Genomic DNA, 19,833 nt, shown 5'->3' with positions numbered 1-19,833 from the left:
GGTTTTTGTGACAGCACTCACCAATGGACTACATGTTCTGCCAACACAGTATTTATTTGGGATTGGGCCATAAGGCATTTAATGTAAAAGAAATCAAAGTTCAAGGAGATACATTACTACTGTGGGGGCCACTTAACAAGCAATTCTCATTAGACAACTTTTATAGAATGTTCCATTTTTATAGAATGTTCCAGAATGCTCTGCTGAATACACTTAGGTGATACTCTCTCTCTCTCTCTCTCTCTGTGCACTGATAGGGAATAGCTCACTAATATCTTTATCAATACATGCCAGCCCAGGGCCAACTCTTTCAGAAAGTAAATGGGGTACTTGTCCTGGGGATGGGGGAGCCAACCAATCAGCTGCTGAAAGGCCCTTTCTGTTGCCTAGCAACCATTATACCTTTGCCTTGGCTCAAGCAGAATTGCCAAATCAGATCTTAACATGGTTATCACGAGCCATTTCATACCTAAATATGACAGTAACTGGAAAAATGGAAGCACACATGTTGGTGGCAGAAAAACACATAGCCTATACTCCCCCACAGGATGCCCCAAGACTTTCTGGGTGTATGTTACAGTTGGAAACATTTGAATGTGTGTCATTTGACTGACAGACTTCCAATTAACAAAAGTTGATAGTGTGCTCACAATTGTGGCTACAAGGAAGTGAGCCCATATGTTCCCATTGATTGTGACAATCCCAATTCTGAAATGGCAGATTGCAAAAGCAGTGTGGGTGGGTTGCAGCCCTGCCTGCAGTGGGTGAGGGATACGGCAATAGGAGGAGCAGAGGAATGTTCATCTGTAAGCAGGCACTTGGAAGACACAGGCATGTCCCAAACTTAGCCCCTATAGAGAAAAGATTTCAAATCACTGTTACTGGAAAATAGAAGACACCCTTTGTCTCCAACTCTATAGCACACATGGCACAAAGTCAACTAAGCTACACATTTCATTAACAAGTAATAAAACCTTGGACTGACCCATAGGAAATCTAAGAACTCTCAACACTGGAAACCAAGTGGAAAACTGAGGAACACAGACATCATATTTAGGTATAACTTGCCTTATACCAGATTATAAATCTGGTATAAATATATACTATGACAGCACTTTGTCTTTTAAGGTTATGGGCAACCCAATCCTGTGCTTCCCAGCTCCCAAGACTGCAATGGGGCAGAAATGGCTACTGCTGCATTCCATAGGGCTGGGAAGCAGTGCCGGGACTACTAGGGGTAAGGGAGCTTATGCTGCCTTACCCTGTCCCCAGGCAGCCCCGATGTGTCTCCTTGGATCTGTGCCCGCTAATGAGCAGGAACAGATTTGAGAAGGTCCATGTTGGGTCTCCCGTGCTGGAAGGGGGGTTAAGATATGGCAGCAGGACCTGTCACCATCTCCGCCCCCCTCCCGCCCCCCACCCCCTTCCCCTGCCTTCCGTCCACCCTGGAATACCTCCCCCCATCCTGGCCCGGCACTCACGGCAGTCCTCCGTCCTCCACCAGTTCTGACTCAGCACAGGCTCACACTGGCAGGCTCATTGAGCCAGCACTGGTGCTGGACCAGTGCAGAGTTTCACAGGCGTGCTTTATGGCATGTTTGTGATGCTGAGTACTGGGCCAGCACGGGCTGGATAGGCCCTAAGATGGAGTAATGCTGCTTTCGAGAGTTAGACTTCACTTTTAGACTCTAATATCATGTCTCAGGATCTTCGATGACATTCCAGGGCACACTGGAGTCTTCCGGAAAAGAGAGTTCCTGCACATAGTGTGCCAGTCTCATCAATTGGAGAACACTAAAAGGAATTCCATCAAAATCCAAAGAGCTACATCAAAGGAAGGAGTTGGACCATACATAGCTACAGAGTATTGATTTTAAGATGACAACAGAGAAAGGACAGTCTGTAAAATAAGGAGTAACTTAGAGCAATTTCAGAAAGTAGATGTAAACATGGTACTCTAGGATCTCCTGTTGTTATCCATCAGCATCTCCAGATTGAATGTGCTTTGTCCTTTGATAAGGACATACTTTCCACAAGTCCCAGCTTGCCAGCTGAGGCATGAGATCCAAAAGAGACACTGAGTTCTTTCTGGCCTGTTTGTCATAAACAATAATGGCTCTGTGATTCCATGCTAATTAATAATCCCATTGAGGGCATACAAACCCGAATGCAATCGAGCTGAATCTCCCAGGATTTTATTGGCTTTGCAAGACTTATAAAAGGAGAGGCCATTATTTTTAGTCAGCAAAGAGATGCAACTCTAAAAATACAAACTTGCAGAAGATGGTTCAGATGGTTAAAAGGTGCCTTTTAAAGTGAATTTCAACTTAATTGCACAGTTGCAAACAGATTCAGTTACAAGTGTGGCTTTAAATGAATTTATCCATAAAGTCTTCTTGCATATTGCAAAGCCTTAATAGTCTGATTATAGGAGAGCAGTACTTGCTAATTTTGGTAACTTCATTGCAGAGGATGCACATCACAAATTCCCCCTTCCACTTGAGGGTGGAGGCTCAAAAAGTCAAGAAAGAAAAAAAGGGAAGAGAAGGAGTTTTATTAATTATCTGGTCGAGCATCAGTGCCTCATTCATTTTCATTGGATGCCAAGAAGCAAAATATTCCAAGAAAGTTGCCAGATACACTCAAATGTTTCCAGATAATTTTTCATTTTATATCATAATCATTCACATGTAGCTCAAATTTAACAATTCACCTACTCATATATCAATGTGAGAAGCGTCTCCTTTCCAGGTTCTGAGAACGTCTTTCAGCCATCAGTAAAGCACAACAAATTCAGGCCTCTCTAGATTTACCAAAAGATCACATATTTAGGAAATATTATGCGCTAAGATGACTGGACCCAATACCATATTAATAGTCATTACCTCCTGCCAAAGCGGTTCTAGCGCTGGACAAGCCCATCAAGTCCATGTTAGCTTTGTCTCAGAAACTTTATGCTTCCAGTGTGTGAAACTATCATTTTTAGAGTTCTGCCTTTACGTTTAGAACGGATATTGTATTAGATTGTATTGGCAACCTTCAATATGACTGTCAATATGCTACTGATACTTTCAGGAAAAAGCTGCAAAGGTCAAAAAAGCAGGCCCCATTTTAGTTAGCTAGCTTGGGCGATGGTGTCTAAATGCCTGTCTAGCCCCCGCAGAGCTGTATTATTTGTTTTGAGCAATAAACATTTGTGAAGCTGTCTTATACCGAGTCAGAGAATGGCAAGTTTCATCCAGAACTGTCTGTGCTAACTTGCAGCAGCTGCAAAGCCTCTGTCAGCACAGGTAAGATGGGGGTGGAGGTGTGTCATGGATGGAAAGGGAGAGTTTCAGGGTGGATGGAGGGCAGAGGGTCAGGAGGGGAAGGGAGAGGGTGGATCTTGGCAGCTGTGGCATATACCGCATTCCATACCCACTTTGCCCCTTTTCTCTCCTGGACATAGGCCTATAAAATGACTGGTGTGGGTCCAAGGAGACCCATTGGCAATCAGGCAGCTTACCAGGAATAAGTAAAAGATATCTGTATTTTCCTCCTGCTGGCTGTCCATTCAACCCCACCCCCCCACTACCACCATTGGATGTGCACCCTCTGGCTGCACAGCTGCATCAGTGTAGGTACAGGGTAGATTTGGGCAGTGAGTGTGCTAAGATATAAAGGATGCTAATTCTCCACTGAAGAAGAAAGTGAATGGAATTGACCCCTTTTAGGACTGGCAATTCTTGAAATCAAATATGTTGGTAACAGGAATGGGACTTGCCCTTTGCCCACAAGGACAAATCCAGAATGGAGTCAAAAAAATGTAGCCTAGCAGTTTTTTGAGCAGCTCTGGGGTGGAGTTCAGTGCAGAAGCTGTACACTCACCTAAGGGCGCAATCCTAACCCCTTATGTCAGTGCTTTCCAGCACTGACACAAGGGCAATGTAGCTCTAAGGTAAGAGAACAAACATTCCCTTACTTTGAGGAGGCCTCTGTAACACCCAACTGCAGGATGCAGCACATATCCCATTGGCACCGCTATGCCAATGCTGGAAAGCACTGACATCAGGGGTTAGGACTGCACCCTACGTCACACAGTTTTTTTAAAAAATGCAAGGGAAAAATCTGCCCTTGTTCCTTGCTTTTATGCCAACTGGCCTGAAAGAAAAAGAAAGACAAGCCAGGCGTAGTTGGCAACCTTAATACCTCCTGGCTTCTCAGAACTAAAAAGAAGTGACCTAGGTCCTAGAACAACCTGCAGGACTTGACAAAGGAGGCAATGACTTCTGTGTGCTTTCACTAGGAACTCCATGAGTCATGACATATCTTCCGGGTTCATAATGACAGTTCATTGCAGCCAAAAGTCTATAAAGGAAGAAAGAAAATGCTGGCCAGGACATAGGTTGTCAAGAGAATAATATAATGGCAAACAATGCAAGTGGCAGCATTGTTTGATCCAAAAGGATGAAATTATCCAACAAATTATCTTACCTTTCGTTTTCTTGTCATCTTGACTTCTTTTTTTCTCCACCTCCCTTTGTCTGGCTGTCTCAGCTTATTTTCCCAGGTTCCTTTCAGCTGCATTACTACAGTGTGGATTTAAAGGCAGTCGTCAAGCTGACTAATGCTTGAGGAGAGAACAACCGAAATCACCTACAAAGAAGGCAGACAGATTAGTGGGGGAAATACAGACTCTCTAATAATACAAAATGAGTACCCTTTTTTAAAAAGACAAGTCTATCATCTATGTGGAAACTTACGTATAATCATATATTTATAAACAAATAAAAGTGCCCTGAAACATCTTTGAACTAAGGGTATTTCATTGATAATAAATTCAGCCCTAGATGACAGCATCACAATACTTCAGCACCAATGTCAAGGTGTGTGTACTTCTAAATGTGTTGCGATGTTGGTCAGCTGATCACTTGCCTCTTGACGTCAATGAAGGAGTTAAACACAGGCTTCACTCTTTCCTATTGATTCAATGGGAGTTCAAACTGCTGGGTCATATCCTGTTTGAAATGTTCCTGACACACAATGGCACCAGGTTGGGTCAGCCTTGGCCATTATGTTGCAGTGAGTTAAGAACATACAGGCTTCTTGAAAATAATGTTTTTATTATTTTCAGGCATACTTTTCTATTCCATAAAATCCTGTTCCACACCACTCCCCATTTTCTGTTCCTTAATATGTATTGAAGGTGCACAGTGTAGGAAGTCCACACAATCCAGATTTCTAAGTGGAACCATAAATATCCACAGAGCAATAATAAGAGAAAATGCATATTCAGGGAATGAGACAATACATGAGACTTTGACAAAAGGGTGAATAGCCTCAGTGAAGAGCAAAGTGCATATCAGATGACTGTAGAACTGTCTCCTACTAGTCTTAATGTGAAAGAAACTACTGGTTTTTCCTGTAACGAAAAATGGACCAAGTGTGTTTTATTCTATTTAAGAAATAATAGTCCTGCCCCAGGCACTACCAGGGAGCAATAATGAATACCACAACTTAATAAAAGGATATGAATGTATCAACACCACCTTCCCCCAGGGGAAGTCCCAAGCCGTGCAATGAGGCTTCCCAAGTCTGCACCAGCTATTTTGCCAGCACAGACTTGAGAGACTCTGTGTCCAGCTTTTCAGCCCAACACTGACTTCAGGATACGGTGGAACAGAACTCCGCTGATCCACGCCCTCCTGCCCAGGTTCCTCCCCCATCCTATCCTGCCCCTCCCCTATCCCCAGAGGCCACACCACCGCTCTGTGGTTTCACTTAACCATGGCGGTGGCATGTCCTCCTTTTCCTCCTGGCACTGGGCCCGGTGCCTGACTAGTGCCGGCCCATCACCAGTGCTCCCTACTCACCAGGTGCTGCAAACGTGCTTTATGGCACGTTTAAGGCAACCAGCGCAGTGGTAGGGCTCAGCCCCAGCACTAGGTAAGCATAGGATTGGGCCCTAAGGCCACAATTCGATGCACAGTTTGCTAGGACTAAAGAATATCGAACACAGTGGAACTTACTTTGAGTAAACAGGCATAGGATTGCACTGTCAATCTAATCACTGGCATTGAGGCAGGGCTCTTCATGCCCAATCTGACACTGAGTTTGTAAATCCAGATCAAAATAACTCATTTTTTTACACCCTGGAGTCAATACAATTGAATGTTTATATCACAGCATAGAATATCCTGAAACATCTGCACAAACATGATAGAAACAAGGATACATTATTTGCTTGTTGAACCACTCACATGAAAAGTTTGAATGTGCAAATCATCTAGAGCAGCAGTTCCAAAACCGTGGGTTGGAACCCACCAGTGGATCATGACCCAATTTTTGAGAAACTGACAAGTTAGATTAGACCATGTGCATCAAGAGTTAAACAAGCTTGGGGATGAGCACTGCTGCCCAATCACCATTATTTATTTATTTGTTTATTTATTTTTCACATTTTTTATACCACTCTTCCTCCAAAAAGCTCAGGGTGGTGTACATAGCAGATCCCCTCCTTTTGGACTCACAACAACCCTGTGAGGTAGATGACGCTGAGAAAAAGCAACTGGCCCAAGGTCACCCAGGAAGCTTTGTGGCTGAAGGGGGAATTCGAACCTGGATCTTCCAAGTCTAAGTCCACCTCCCAAACCACTACTCCACCCTGGCTCTCATTATAGTTTCTACTTTTGGTATTCATAAATCAGGCAGCAGCAGCCTGTAGCCAGCCGTGCAGCTCTTATCAAAGGCCAGGCGAGGGGGAGTGCAAGGCTACCAGAATGGTCCAATGAACATGGATCTCAATAAATGCTCCAGAAGGCTGTCCTCCTGTCCAAAGTTTGCGAACTACTGATCTAGAGAAATGTCCTGTTGACTCTAGCATGTAAAATCTGCTCTTGTGGACTGGGCTAGTCTCTCACTCACTCACAAGTTCTGCATGTGACAACCAGGAAAGAAAGCACTTGCGCGTAACAAGTGAAGAAAGCAGGAGGGAAGAGCTGACCCACACTAGTGATGCCTGCAGATCAGAACCAGTTTCATCAGTGGGCCACTTTGAGTGAGAACAACTAGGTATGTGATCAAATGATCTGCCAGAAAGTCTAGCTAGTGCTTCCCCTCTTCTCTGCAATAGCTTGGGCATGTGAAGAGCAGATGAGTGAGGAAGCCACCAGGAGACCCTCTCTCCTTTCTCAAGCTTTCCCCCTTGAGCCATTTTCCATCAGGAGTAAACAGACACAGAGGGGAATTTAAGGAAGGAAAGCTTCCAGTCTCCAACCCTTCGATCCAAACTTCATGTTGTCTGTGAGTTTGGGAAGAGAACAGGAAAAACAATAAAAGGAGCATTCTCTTTCTTTCATGCTTCTCTATCTGCATCTCCCTTTTGTTTCAGGGAGCCTATAAGGGAGGCAAAGCAAGAAAGGGTTAGTAATGGGGGGAAGGGAGGCAGGCAACATCCCTTGGGTGGCCTGTAGGACTACATAATTTACATCACTCTCCTTAGAACACTTGCTAGCCTTAGAAAAAATCCTCCACCTATCTTCTAATAGCCATCGTTAAAACCTACCTGTCAAGGAGATGTCTACTCCAAGATGTGGAATTGCTCTCCAGGCAAGAAACAGTCCTGGGTCAGTAATAGCTTTCCTTGAATAAAAATGTCAAGACTTTTAAAGTCCTCTATATCACATCCTGCAGCGCAATGAATAGGTGCTTTATATCACGGGGAAGAAGAGAAACCCACTTTGCTAATGGGGCCTGGCACTCGTGTCTAGATCTGAAAGTGTCCAGGATGTCAGACTGAAGACCACTTACATTTTACAGCTAGAAGTGGCTTTGGCTCATTTTTATCTCTTGGCACAGAGAAGATTGAACACAGTCTTTGAGAAGGAGAGCATCTCTCCCTCAGGCCATTTTCTTGTGTTCTCCTGCAGGACGGAGCAACCAATTCCCACCCCCAGCTATGCATCTTCTCCTGCCACATCTGTTTGCCTGACAGACCTGCTTGCTTTGCATAGTGCCCTGGGGTCTGAATGCAGCTGTGCATGCATTAGTCCTGCGTATGTAGAAACTACATAACAATAAGATACGTGTGTCCAGGGCATCCTTTCTTCATTTGTTTGCATTCTCACAAAAGCAACTTTGCTTGCATCCAAACTCTGACAAATTATTATCCATTACAATGTATGGATTGTTTACATTATCCATTCAATGTCCTCATTGAACACCAAAAAGAAATTGAAGGGTTAAAAAATGCATAGATTTGAAGTAAATACTCCAAATAGTAAATATAAAATGCAGCACTCTGCCTTCTTCACTGTAAGGCAACATAGTAGTAAGTTTGTTAGTAGTATGGGATAGTCCTCTCTCTCTCTCTCTCTCTCTCTCTCACACACACACACACACACACACACACACACACACACACACACACACGAGTCTTCGGTTTGGGGGGGGGGGTTGGGTTCCAATCCCTGCTTGGCCTCAACTCAGTGGTTTTGTGCATATTTCAGCCTAACCTTCTTCACAGGGTTTCCCGGACAATGAGACTGGATGGACTCCTTGGAGGATGGTTGGGATACAAATGTGATCAGTAAATAAAAGCAGTCAAATGCACCCCTGGTTAAGTGATCTAGATTGAATTCTTCGGCACACATACTTGAGAGGAAGCTCCATTGAACTCAATGGTACTCCTCAACATGCCAAGGATCAGATTGCACAGCTAAGTGGAAGCCTCATTGACTTCAGCAGAACCGGTATCTGAGTAAACATGCATTGGATGGAACTGCATATATCATACTGCGTTCTTTGCATCTAAATGCAAACAAAAATCCAGGGAAGAAAGCAGAACTTCCAATGCGAGCCTTTCTTAATGGCCAATCGAGCGGTTTCCATCTTGCGTATGTGAGATTTTATATACTTTTGCCACTGAACCTGTCAAGGCTTTTATGCTTGTGTCACAACTGCTTCCTACCTTAAAGGAAAGTCAGTAAAACAAATCCCCCAAGAAGCCAGTGAAAATATAGCAGCTTTGACAACTGACGAGGTCATTGTCTAGAGGGTGATCTGTGTCCATCAGTGTTTGCAGGTTTTCTTTGGTGGCATGTTTGTATTCGTTTTAACAGAGTAGCCTGTCAGAGCCCCATTTTCAGTGATGCAAGTCTCCCCCCAAAACTGATAACGCTCTAAATAACAGGTGAGTGACTCCTGGTAGGAAGGAGATTGTCTGACCTCATTGTTTGCCTTTTCTCTCCCCCTCTTTGTTCTTCACAAATAAAGGTTTTTTAATAAACTGAAAGGTCCTCCGCTCCTGCCTGATGATAAAATGAAAGGAACCAGTGAGGTATGGTACAACGTGGCAGCAAAAAAAGAGAAGCTCATCAGAAAATAACAAAGGTGCAAGTTAAAGATAAGGCAGCTGTCAGAGATTAATCCTGCTGGCCTGATTGTTTTCTTTAATACCAAGGCCTGCAATAGCAAGCGATAAGTTTGCTGAGTAATTTGGTTTTTGGTGAGGAAATAAAATTCAGGTAAGACTCATAATTGATTTCCTTTTCTTTAGTTTTCTAAACATTAAACAAAAAAAAAAGCCACCCTGCTTTGACTATCCCTTCCTTTTTTTTTTCTGTTTCTAGACAAGTTCTCAGGTTCTTTACTTCCAAAGGCCCTGCTGAAGGTGAGAGAGGTAGCCATGATGGAAAGGTCATCCCAGCTGCACTGCACATGCTGTCTGCGAAATGAAGCTTCAAGAACATAATGCTGCATCCTCTTGACCTCTTTTTCCAGATCCATATAATTGGAAGGAGACAACTGCAGAGAAAGTAAGTGGAAAAAGAACTGACAGAAATGCAGCATTTCAGATTGCAGCTAAGGGTTCAATCCTACCCAACTTTCTTGCACCAATGCAGCCACAATGCAGCCCCAAGGTAAGGGAACTAACATTCTCTTACCTTGAGGAAACCTCTGTGATTGCCCCCTCCACCTCAGAATGCAGTGCATGTGCTGTTTGCATGACTCCATGGCACTGAAAAGTTGGATTGGGCCCTAAGACAGGGTATTGAGGGGACATGGCAATGCCCAGGTCCCTATAGTCGTTACAAGGACAGGACCCCACACATACCTCCGCCCATGTCTCTCTGGGTAACATCTAGTCAATGACCCATGAGTCAACAGCATCATATTCAGAGCCTCAATCCGAAAACTCAGCATTTGGTCACCCACACATAACCACAGCTGCCCCTGTGGACACCTCCTGCTGGTATGCAAAATAGTCATTGCCAACAGTACTGCATCTGAATCGCTACCTGGGACCCTGTGCTGAATGGGAACCCTTCACCCTCTTGTAAAAGATCTGTGTGTATGAAACATGGAACTGGCTTGCCTTAGGGCGCAATCCTAACCAAATTTCCAGCACTGGCATAGCTGTGCCAATGGGATGTGAGCTTCATCCTGCAGTTGGGTGGCACTCATGGAGCCCTCCTCAAAGTAAGGGAATGTTTGTTCCCTTCCCTTGGAGCTGCATTGCCCTTATGTGGGTGCTGGAAATTGGGTTAGGATTGCGCCCATAGTCAACCAGTGCAGTATGTCATTTCCTCAGTAAGCTGCCCAGCTTAACCTTGGATCAGCTAGCCATACCACTATTAGGCAGAGAGTTCTCAGCCTTTGAGAGAATTCTTCTCCCTTGAAGAGATGTATCAAACTGACTGTGCAATGCAAATAACACTTTGAAGTGGCTCAGGCCCCCTGTGCTGGCTTCCAAGTGACAAAAACGTGCTGCGACATGTTTGCACCAGCTCAGGAGTTAGCTGGGCTGGTGCGGAGACCTGTGCCAGCTCAGAAGGGCCAAATCCATCCCCTGCTCCAGCTCAACAGGGTTTGTGCTGGAGAGTGCAAGGGGTGGGAGAGGGTGGCGGTAGGGCGTTCTGGGGGTGAGGGGTGTTTTGGGGTTGGGGAGAACGGAACAGGAGACAGATTGAGCCAGAGTGCACACTGGCCTGGCCGTTCCAGTGCAGGTTAGGATTGCACCCTGAGAATTTCAGCATTTTTCCCACCACAGTGTAGCAGTGACAAGAGAGGTCGCACATGCTCTTGCATGATGAATTTTCCCTACTCTGCAACTCAAGGTCTGGAAGTGGCAACCTTAGCTGAAGAATCCTGCTTCTCCTTTCAAAGTTCCCATTGTTGAAACAGTAAAATGTAGCCAACAGTAGGAGAAAGCCAAAGGGACAATGAGGAACGCCCTTCAACTTTTAAGAGTTTCAAAAAATTCCATATAAATCTATGGTGCAGCCACAGCTGGATAAAATTCTTGTGGCATCCATTTCAAAAAAGGTACAATCATAATAAACATTTGTGTAGCATGTTCTGAAGTGCTTATAATATATATTATTTTGCTGTAATCCTTACAACAACCTTGTAAGGAAAGTATTATGGCCTTCATGCTGCAGGTGGGGAGCTAATATTGAAAAAGAGTGGTTTGCCTAAGACCACCTAGTGAGTTTATGGCAGAGGTGAGAGTTGCACTGGCAAAATCCTGATTCACAGCTCAGTCTCCTAGTCATGATGCTGTGCTGGAAAAGGCAAAGAAAAGGACTTTTGAAATGATCAAGGGACAGAAGCAAATTCCCTACAAGGAAAAGGTAAACTATTTAGTTGGGAAAAATAAAAATCTATTTCAGGGGACACAGTAGAGGCTAATGCAGTTATAAATGGTTTGGACAAAACATACAGGGAGGTGTTTTTTCCCCTCACACAAAACCAGAACTCGGGCCATCCAATGAAATTTACAGAAAACATAACCTATGTAATTCACTGCCACGAGAATTGGTGATAGACACAAGTTTATTCACCTATAAAACAGGATTAAAGAAATTAAACAGGATTAAAACAGGATTAAATAAAGCTTTTTGGGAGAAGGGGACTTGCATCCTCTTTCCCTGGGTAAGAGACGTAGCCCCACAATGGGCTCAGGATGCTGTGGAACTGAGCTCCGCTAGTCCTGCCCCCTCTCACCCCATGCCTCCCCCGCCATGCCTCCTTCCCACCCTGTCCGCATCCTGTCCCACCTCAGAATGCCTCATCCCTGCCTCCCCCCACAACCCCACTCACCTCTCCGCTGCCTGGCCATCTGGGCAAGCGCTGGGTTGCCAGCCTCTCACTGGCACTGACCCAGCACGGGCTCTTGTTAGGCCAGCTCTGGAACTCATCCAGCACAAACCCTCAGAAACATACTTTATGGCAACAGTAAGCCAGCATGCCAAGCTCAGGATTGGGCTCTAAAGCAGCAAATTAGAATCTCCAGATTCAGATGGACTTTTGAATAGCAGTTAAGAGGCAACAGACGGTGGGGGGAAGCACTTGTTTCTATGTGCTGCTTGTGGACTTAAGTGGAGACATCTGGGCGGTCACCATGGAAAACAGGATGTTGGACTAGGCAGGCCTTAGGTCTGATCAGCAGAGTGCTTGTATTATGAGCCTGGGAAGGGCGGTTATATCCTCACACCTTAGCATCAAGGTGATATGCTTCTACATGTGATGACTACAAAGGAAACATGATGAATCCTTGCTGTTTTGACTGATGTTGACAACAACTTTTACCATAAAACCAACCTTTTTGTGTGCATTGTGATCAGCTGAACATAGCTTCATAGTCCTCAAGGAATTTTGAATGGAACTGAAAGCTTTGTGGGACAAATATTTTACAGTATTTGCTTTTATATATGCATACAAACCACCCCACCCACCAGGTAGCTGAGCTCCTGTCATGGTAGAATGGCGGGTGTGGGTTTGTGTGTGCAGACATGTACAGTACACACACGCACAGAGAGAGAGAGAGAGCTTCAGCATCAGTCAAACCTTATTTATCGTGACAAAACGAACAGCCCCCAGGATGCTCATCCAGCAGCTAATTTCTCATCTTATCTATTATGTGAATGAGATAGGAAAACAGTTTCCTGTTTTTCACAGATATCACTAACATGAAAGATACAGAATGAATTCCCTTGAAAGCCATGCAGTCAAATCCATCCACAGACTCATTTGTTTCAATGGGAGGAATTAATGCCATCAGGGCTGCTCATTGATGGGAAATAAGTCTTTAAACCCCTCTCTAGAAGCAACCTCTAAGATGCTGAGGAGTTTGACAGACACTTTGTTATCTATTTATTAAATACAGAGCCTGAAGATATTGTTCCCACTTCACATGGAGGTAGGAAAGATACCTTGCCATTACCACAATGTGCTACAACTTGCACCGTCAAGCTCTGGAAAATGCATGTTACTCGGATTGCAGATATGACAATGGGAGTCTCCTGTTTTGGATCCAGGTGCAGGAATCAAGGAAGTGGTACACACCATATGTATTAAAACACTTTTTATAGAGAGAGAGAGTCACTCTCTCTCTCTCTCTCTCTCTCTCTCTCTCTCTCTCTCTCTCTCTCGATAGATAGATAGATAGATAGATAGATAGATAGATAGATAGATAGATAGATAGATTTTATATACCTATATCTATCTCTATATATAAGATTATAATATATAAGAAATAATATATAAAATTATATGATAATTATATGTGTAATATATAAGATTATATGAATGCAAAAATGTGTACAGATCAACATTTACTAAGAAGATAGCTACACACTTGAAACATTTTGCATGTAAAGTCTCTATTGGCCAGATCATGCTTGTATTACAGGGAACTCAACAAACAAACTACATTATAGCAGTGATGTTTAAATGTGTTCTCTTCACATGCTGTTAATGCACCTGCTATGTGTATGTATGTTATTGTACCCCAGCCATAAGGACCTAATGGGATGCTTTATGCCATCAATTGCAATAGACTTCACTGCCCCTTCCACTATGCCTATGCAATTCATACTGGGTATAAGAGGATTTTTTAAAAATTTCTCTTTAGGTTTCAAAACCCTTTAAAAAAAACTTAATTTTATTATTTCTAAACACACACCCAACTCGCAAAAAGCAAAACAAAACCCTCTGCATGAGTAAAACTATAGCTAAAACATAATGGCTCCCTCCCTTCAAGTATTTTATTCAATGTAGCAGTTCACTGAATAATAATTTGCAGCCCAGTCCTATCCTCCACTGGTGCAGCATGCAGGGCCACCAGTGTAGTGGCTGTTATATCCTGTGTACCAGCAGGGGACCGGGAAAGGTACCGTATTTTTCGCTCCATAAGACGCACTTCCCCCCCGAAAAAAAGTGGGGGGAGGGAAGTGTGTGCGTCTTATGGAGCGAATACTGCAAAAAAGAGTGCACGTTGGGGACCTTAACAGCCCTACAGCCTTACAGCCCTATGCCTGTCTACTCAGCAGTAAGTCCCATTACAGACATGGGGCTTGCTCCCAGGAAAGTGTGGACAGGACTGCAGCCTCGCTCTGTTGCAGCAGAGGGCTGGTGCCACCAGCAACCTGGAAAGGCGGCTCTGGGCTGCAGCCCGCACAAGGCAACTTTTCTGCTTCCCGCCAGTGCCGGAGACCAGAACGGAGGACTTTGCTTTACCTTCGTACACATCGCCCGAGCAAGGCAGGTCCTTCCCCACCATGTCAGCCCCGCCGGCCGGCTGCTCCTCTGCGCGAGAGAAACGGCAGCATCCCTTCCGCTCCCATCCTCTGTCCTGGGGGAGAGGGGCGGGCGCCGGGGCTGCCGCTGCCTTGTCTGTTCCCGGGCAAGGCAAAGGAGCCTCAGCACCAGCCGCACCACAACACTCGCACGCGCCGGCTCAGCCTCGTGGGGAGCGGGGAGGGAGGCTGGGTCCTCCTGGGCACTGCTCATATTGCGGCTTCTTCGCGGCCCCCTCCCCGCCTCCAGCGAAGCCTTCCCCAGCGGTTCTTGGCGGAGCTCTGCGCCCTCCTCCAGCCAGCCAGGCAGTCCCTCTCCCTGCTGCTGCCGCCGCCTGCCCCAACTGCCGTCCCAGACCCAGAGCGAAGCGCGAGGGGGGGCGCGAGGCGCTGGCGTCGCCTCCTGACAGGACGCAGAGGGAAACTGGTGGCTCTTGAGAACACCGCTGCTGGCAATGCGCCTCCAGGACCACCATCGAGCGCCCTGCACTGGTCGACACGCTGCCTGCCCGCTTTGCAGAACCCCCCCAACAAGGGGGCTTTCTCTGGGAAACAACATGCCCCCAGCAGCCCAGCAGCCCAATCCTAGCCACACTTTCCTGCGAGTAAGCCCCATTGACCCTAATGGGACTTACTCCTGAGTAGACATGCATAGAATGAGGCTCTAAGGCTGCGATCCTATCCATACTTACCTGGGAGTAAGCCCCATTGACTCTAATGGGACTTACTCCTGAGTAGACATGCATAGGCTTGGATTGTCATTTGGTTACTCGCTGCCCATCCTGCTCTTCTCCCCAGTGCAGCCAGCCTGGAATTTGCCACTGGGGGTAGCCCACCAGTCACAGGGGCTTGTGTTTTCCTTGCCTTCTTGGGGAGAAAAGCTGAAGAGTTTAGAGCCCAATCCTATGCATGTCTACTTAGAAGCAAGTCACATTATAAGTCAATGGGGCTTACTCCCAGGTAAATGTGAATAGGATTGGGGCCTCAGGGCCCAATCCTATGCATGTCTATTCAGAAGCAAGTCACATTATAAGCCAATGGGGCTTACTCCCAGGTAAATGCGTGGAATGTGATTTTCCAGCACCAGTGCAGTTACACTGCAGCCCCAAGGTAAAGCAACAAATGTTCCCATACCTTAAAGAGGCCTCTATCACTGCTGCCCCACCACAAGATGCAGTGCATGCCCTATTGGCACAATTGCACAGGCATTGGAAAATTGGGTAGGATTGGTCCCTCATTGTGCATTGCAGTCACAATGTAGCCCCAAGGTCTCTCCATTTGTTAATGACAGTGATAATGGTTCTTAATGCCACTGTTGACTGCTGTTCACTTTACATGGTTCAAATGTTATTCTGTTATAGTTTATTAAATATTTTATTACACTATTTGGTTCAGAATATTTTTTTCCTGTTTTCCTCCTCTAAAAACTAGGTGCGTCTTATGGTCAGGTGCGTCTTATGGAGCAAAAAATACGGTAAGTAAAGAAAAACATTAGCGTTGATACTCGCCTATAGGGCAAGAAATTTCTGCCAATAAATCAAGCTTAGATCATCACCTCACCTTATCTGTGAGGTCACTCAGGGCTTTTCAAGCAAGTTTCGGCACAGGGAGAAACAATGCAGAGATAATTAGAGAGCTGTTAATCTCCACTGTAACCTTCCTAGCAAGCTGCAGCCAAAGTTAATCTTTTATTCTCCTCCTGAGAAAAGGGTTAAAGGCTTCAACTGAAATCAAGCAAATTTTGTTCCATTTTGCAAATGCTGCTGCAACCTTGCGCCATTTTGCAAATGATTGCATTTTGCAGAGGTCTGTTTTTTTAAACACCATTTGAAACAAAGTTCCAGGCTACAATTCAGTACACCATGACTTAAGAATAACACCTATGGAAAGTAATCCGGTCTACTTCTGAGTAAATAGGGTTGAAACTATGTGCAGCTGCACTTGTTCACAGTCATTCCTTATTACTTGTCGCTCTGCTGTGAATTGAATTGCACATTCCCAGTTATGTATTATTTATTTATTTATTTATTTATTTATTTATGCCGGCATTTATATACCGCCTTTCTTTGGTAGTCAGATTTCTCCTCAGATTTTTAATCCAAGGTGGTTTACATAGGCAGGCTGTTCTAAACTCCCATAGGGATTTTTACAATTGAATAGTTCGTCTTTCATAGAACTCCTAGTTCCAGCTGGATTCCTTCCCAGTCTGGCCTCTCTCCGGCCCTTCGCCTCCCACACTCCACTTGACAGCAACTTCTTTTTGCCACCTAGGGTCAGCTCATCAGTATATCAGCGTGTCTCAGTTCTCGGGTACTTCCGGTTGTTTCAAACTGGCAGCCTCAGATCTTCAGGCATACAAGGCGGCAGCTCTAACAACTGAGCCAGACCTTCTGTTATAAGTTATATGTTATATGTTGAGCTTCTGGTTTAACATACCAGGCATCTTAAAGAAGGATTCGATTAATGGTTCTCCTGCAGTGGTTCCCAACCTTTTTTTACTTGCATACCCCTTAGCAGCCCATTTCCATAAATTGTACCCCTTATATTAGCTAAATGTTTCTAATTAATGTTAACACAAGCCCTCATCTCCTCCATATGAAAACCCATACTTCATGTATTCATCACAGTATTTTCTCTTTTCATCTGTTTGAAGAAGACTCCGCCTTTGGACTGTTTTGCACCAGAAGTGTCCTGAGAAACTCTGGGTGATTGATCACTTTCCATATTATGTTTCAGTTTTTTTACTGTGCTGGTTTTTAATAACTGATTCATACATGAATTGATGATCAAAAGCTAGCTATTGGTGGGGCTTTCACAGTCAACTAACTATCTCCCTTCCTGTCTTGTTGGCCATGCAAGGCATTCTGGAGCACTCCCTGCCTTTATCTGCCATTATTCCATCCTTTTTCAAGCACTCCTAAAGGTCCTATTGTGTGCCCCTGGGAGTACATGTAACCCAGGATGGGAACCACTATTCTACTGGTATGTTGTTTACAGTGCTGTTACTCTGATAGTGTTTACAAAAAGGTTTTGTTTTTGTTTTTTATATAATGCTTTATTTATTTATTACAGATACAGGTAAGGAAAATTGGATAGACTTAGGGCTAGGACTACATAGGTTACACAGGAGGGTGGTGGCCATCGATTACAACAAACATTAATCCAAACGAAATTAATAATCAATACAAAAATTATCATATTCTTTAACCCAACTGGTTAATACTTTAACATTCCATATTTTTCCTCTAACCTTATCTATCCCATCATAAAAAAACACTTCAAACTTTTACTTATACACTCTTCTTACCACTAAACTAGTCTCTAAAATAAAATCTTTCTTATCTGATTCTTAATTTCTAATATGACATCTAAAAAAGAAGTCTCCGATTACCATGGTATTACCTCCTTCAATATCTCTTATAACATGTTATACATCATTTTCCATAACTATCCAATCAAAAAAGGCTTCAAATTTTTACTTATAGACTCTTCTTACGACTAAACTAACCTCTAAAATACAATCTCTTATCTGATTCTTAATTTCTAATATCACATCTAAAAACAAATATCTCCAGTTACAATAATATTATACTTCGCTTATCCACCACATATTTATTAACCCAAAATACAGGTTTAATATTTTCTCCAAAATAAATTGACACCTATAATTTATTTTATTTACCTTCTTTTTTATAAAATAACCCTTTTATTTGTCTTAATACCACTATATTTTACACAGTACTTATATTCCAAAATTGCAGTTCCATCTAATTTATTTCATATATTTACCACTTTAATTTTCACGATACTTATATTCCAAATTCCCTTTTCATCCACTTTAGTTTAATTAATAAAATATTTATCTTAATACCACTTAATTTCCACAATATTTATATTTCAAATTTTCATTTGCATCTATTTTAATTTAATATGTTTAAAAAAAAATTCTATTTATTATTCAACCATTTCACCCTTCTTCTTATTATTTACTTTGTACTCTATCTTATTGGTGTTCCCTCTTAGTCCTCCTACTGGTTCTTCCACTTCTTCTTTTTCTTCTTAAGTCCCCCCCCCCTCTGTTTTTCTTTCTTCTTTTTCATTCTGTTATTCTTGAATTCAATCCATAAATTCTTCCTCTTCTTGAGACAGCTTGCTCTCTGAACATTTCGTCTTTTTTCTTCCTTAAGATTCCCAGTTATTATAACAATTGCTTCTTCCATCTCGTGTCCCATTTCAAAATACTCCACTTCTTTAACTTCACCGGACATCTGATCCATTCTTTTTTCTTCTCTATTGTTTATAATCTGTTCCTGCGAGTTTACAAGGGAGGAGCTTATTTGCCCAATTTGTTCAGAGAGTTCTCTGACTTGTTGCTCCATTTCTCTTCTAAAATCCATCAGAAAGTCCACCAACAAGGCCTGGCTTTCATGATCATCTTTTAGATTTTCAAAAGCCATTTTTATCAACACCAACTCAAGCCACTTCCTGCAGGGCTACTTTCTAATTTTGTACCCAGGGCTACTTTCCAAATTTTTATATCCAAAAAAAGTCAATCAAATCCACAGTCAAATTAGGTTAGTATGCCTTTAAATGACCAAAAGAAAAAAAAAATTCAAGCCTCTTGCTGAGAAACCAAAACCAAAACCAGCAGTGTCCAGGCTTTTTGCTGGGAAAATGAAGGTAGACTTTATTTCCTTCGTTGAAGATTACTTATTTATTTCTCTTCGGTACATACCATTAAAAAAATATATAATCTTGTACTTACTCCAGCAGGGGAAATACCAATTCACCTATTTCCCCCCTGGGTGGCTAATGGCCAGCGTGAATAATCTTGAATTATCTCCTCCTCCTCCAGACTTCTTACTTACAGTTCTCAGTAAAACTTTTTAACGAGCCAAGTTCACTCACTCTTAATAGCTTTTTTCGCTGTGATGTTGTTGTATCTAGGCCGTGGGAGGACGGGTTTTCAGCTCTCCGAGCTTCTCAAAGATGGCGCCCGGGATAGATATGCTTCAGCACAGAGCAAAACAGAGAGAAATCCTTGAAATTGCCTGTTTCTAAGGACCCCCCCCCCCCGGTTCAAGCTCTCAGCTCTTCGTACCGTCTTCCTGGCACCGAAGCGTGCCTTAGTTGTTTAGGCACATGAAAACATATCTATTTCGCAGTCTCTTCGGGAACCCCCAAAGTTCACTGCAACTTCGCTGAAAGTTAGCTCCGCCCCCGTGTTTACAAAAAGGTTATGAAGACCAGAATCAAAAAAATTAAAGAATAATAT

General features: G+C 43.5%; 1 long non-coding RNA gene across 3 annotated transcripts in view; it reads right to left on the bottom strand.

Moving 5' to 3' along the window:
- LOC136649342 (uncharacterized) overlaps nt 1-19,833 on the bottom strand; it is a 151,628-nt gene that overhangs the window by 123,591 nt on the left and 8,204 nt on the right. For 2 of the 3 annotated variants that reach the window (XR_010794384.1, XR_010794386.1), the window contains exon 2: nt 4,474-4,635. This is a non-coding gene — a long non-coding RNA (uncharacterized lncRNA). Of the gene's footprint in view, nt 1-64; nt 852-4,473; nt 4,636-19,833 lie in introns of those variants that run through there. The other variant, XR_010794385.1, reaches the window with a different exon arrangement.

Source organism: Tiliqua scincoides, chromosome 4 (assembly GCF_035046505.1).
Source record: "Tiliqua scincoides isolate rTilSci1 chromosome 4, rTilSci1.hap2, whole genome shotgun sequence".
Lineage (NCBI taxonomy): Eukaryota > Metazoa > Chordata > Lepidosauria > Squamata > Scincidae > Tiliqua > Tiliqua scincoides.
The sequence above is the reverse complement of the archived record's forward strand: the minus strand, read 5'-3'. Positions and strand labels throughout refer to the sequence as shown.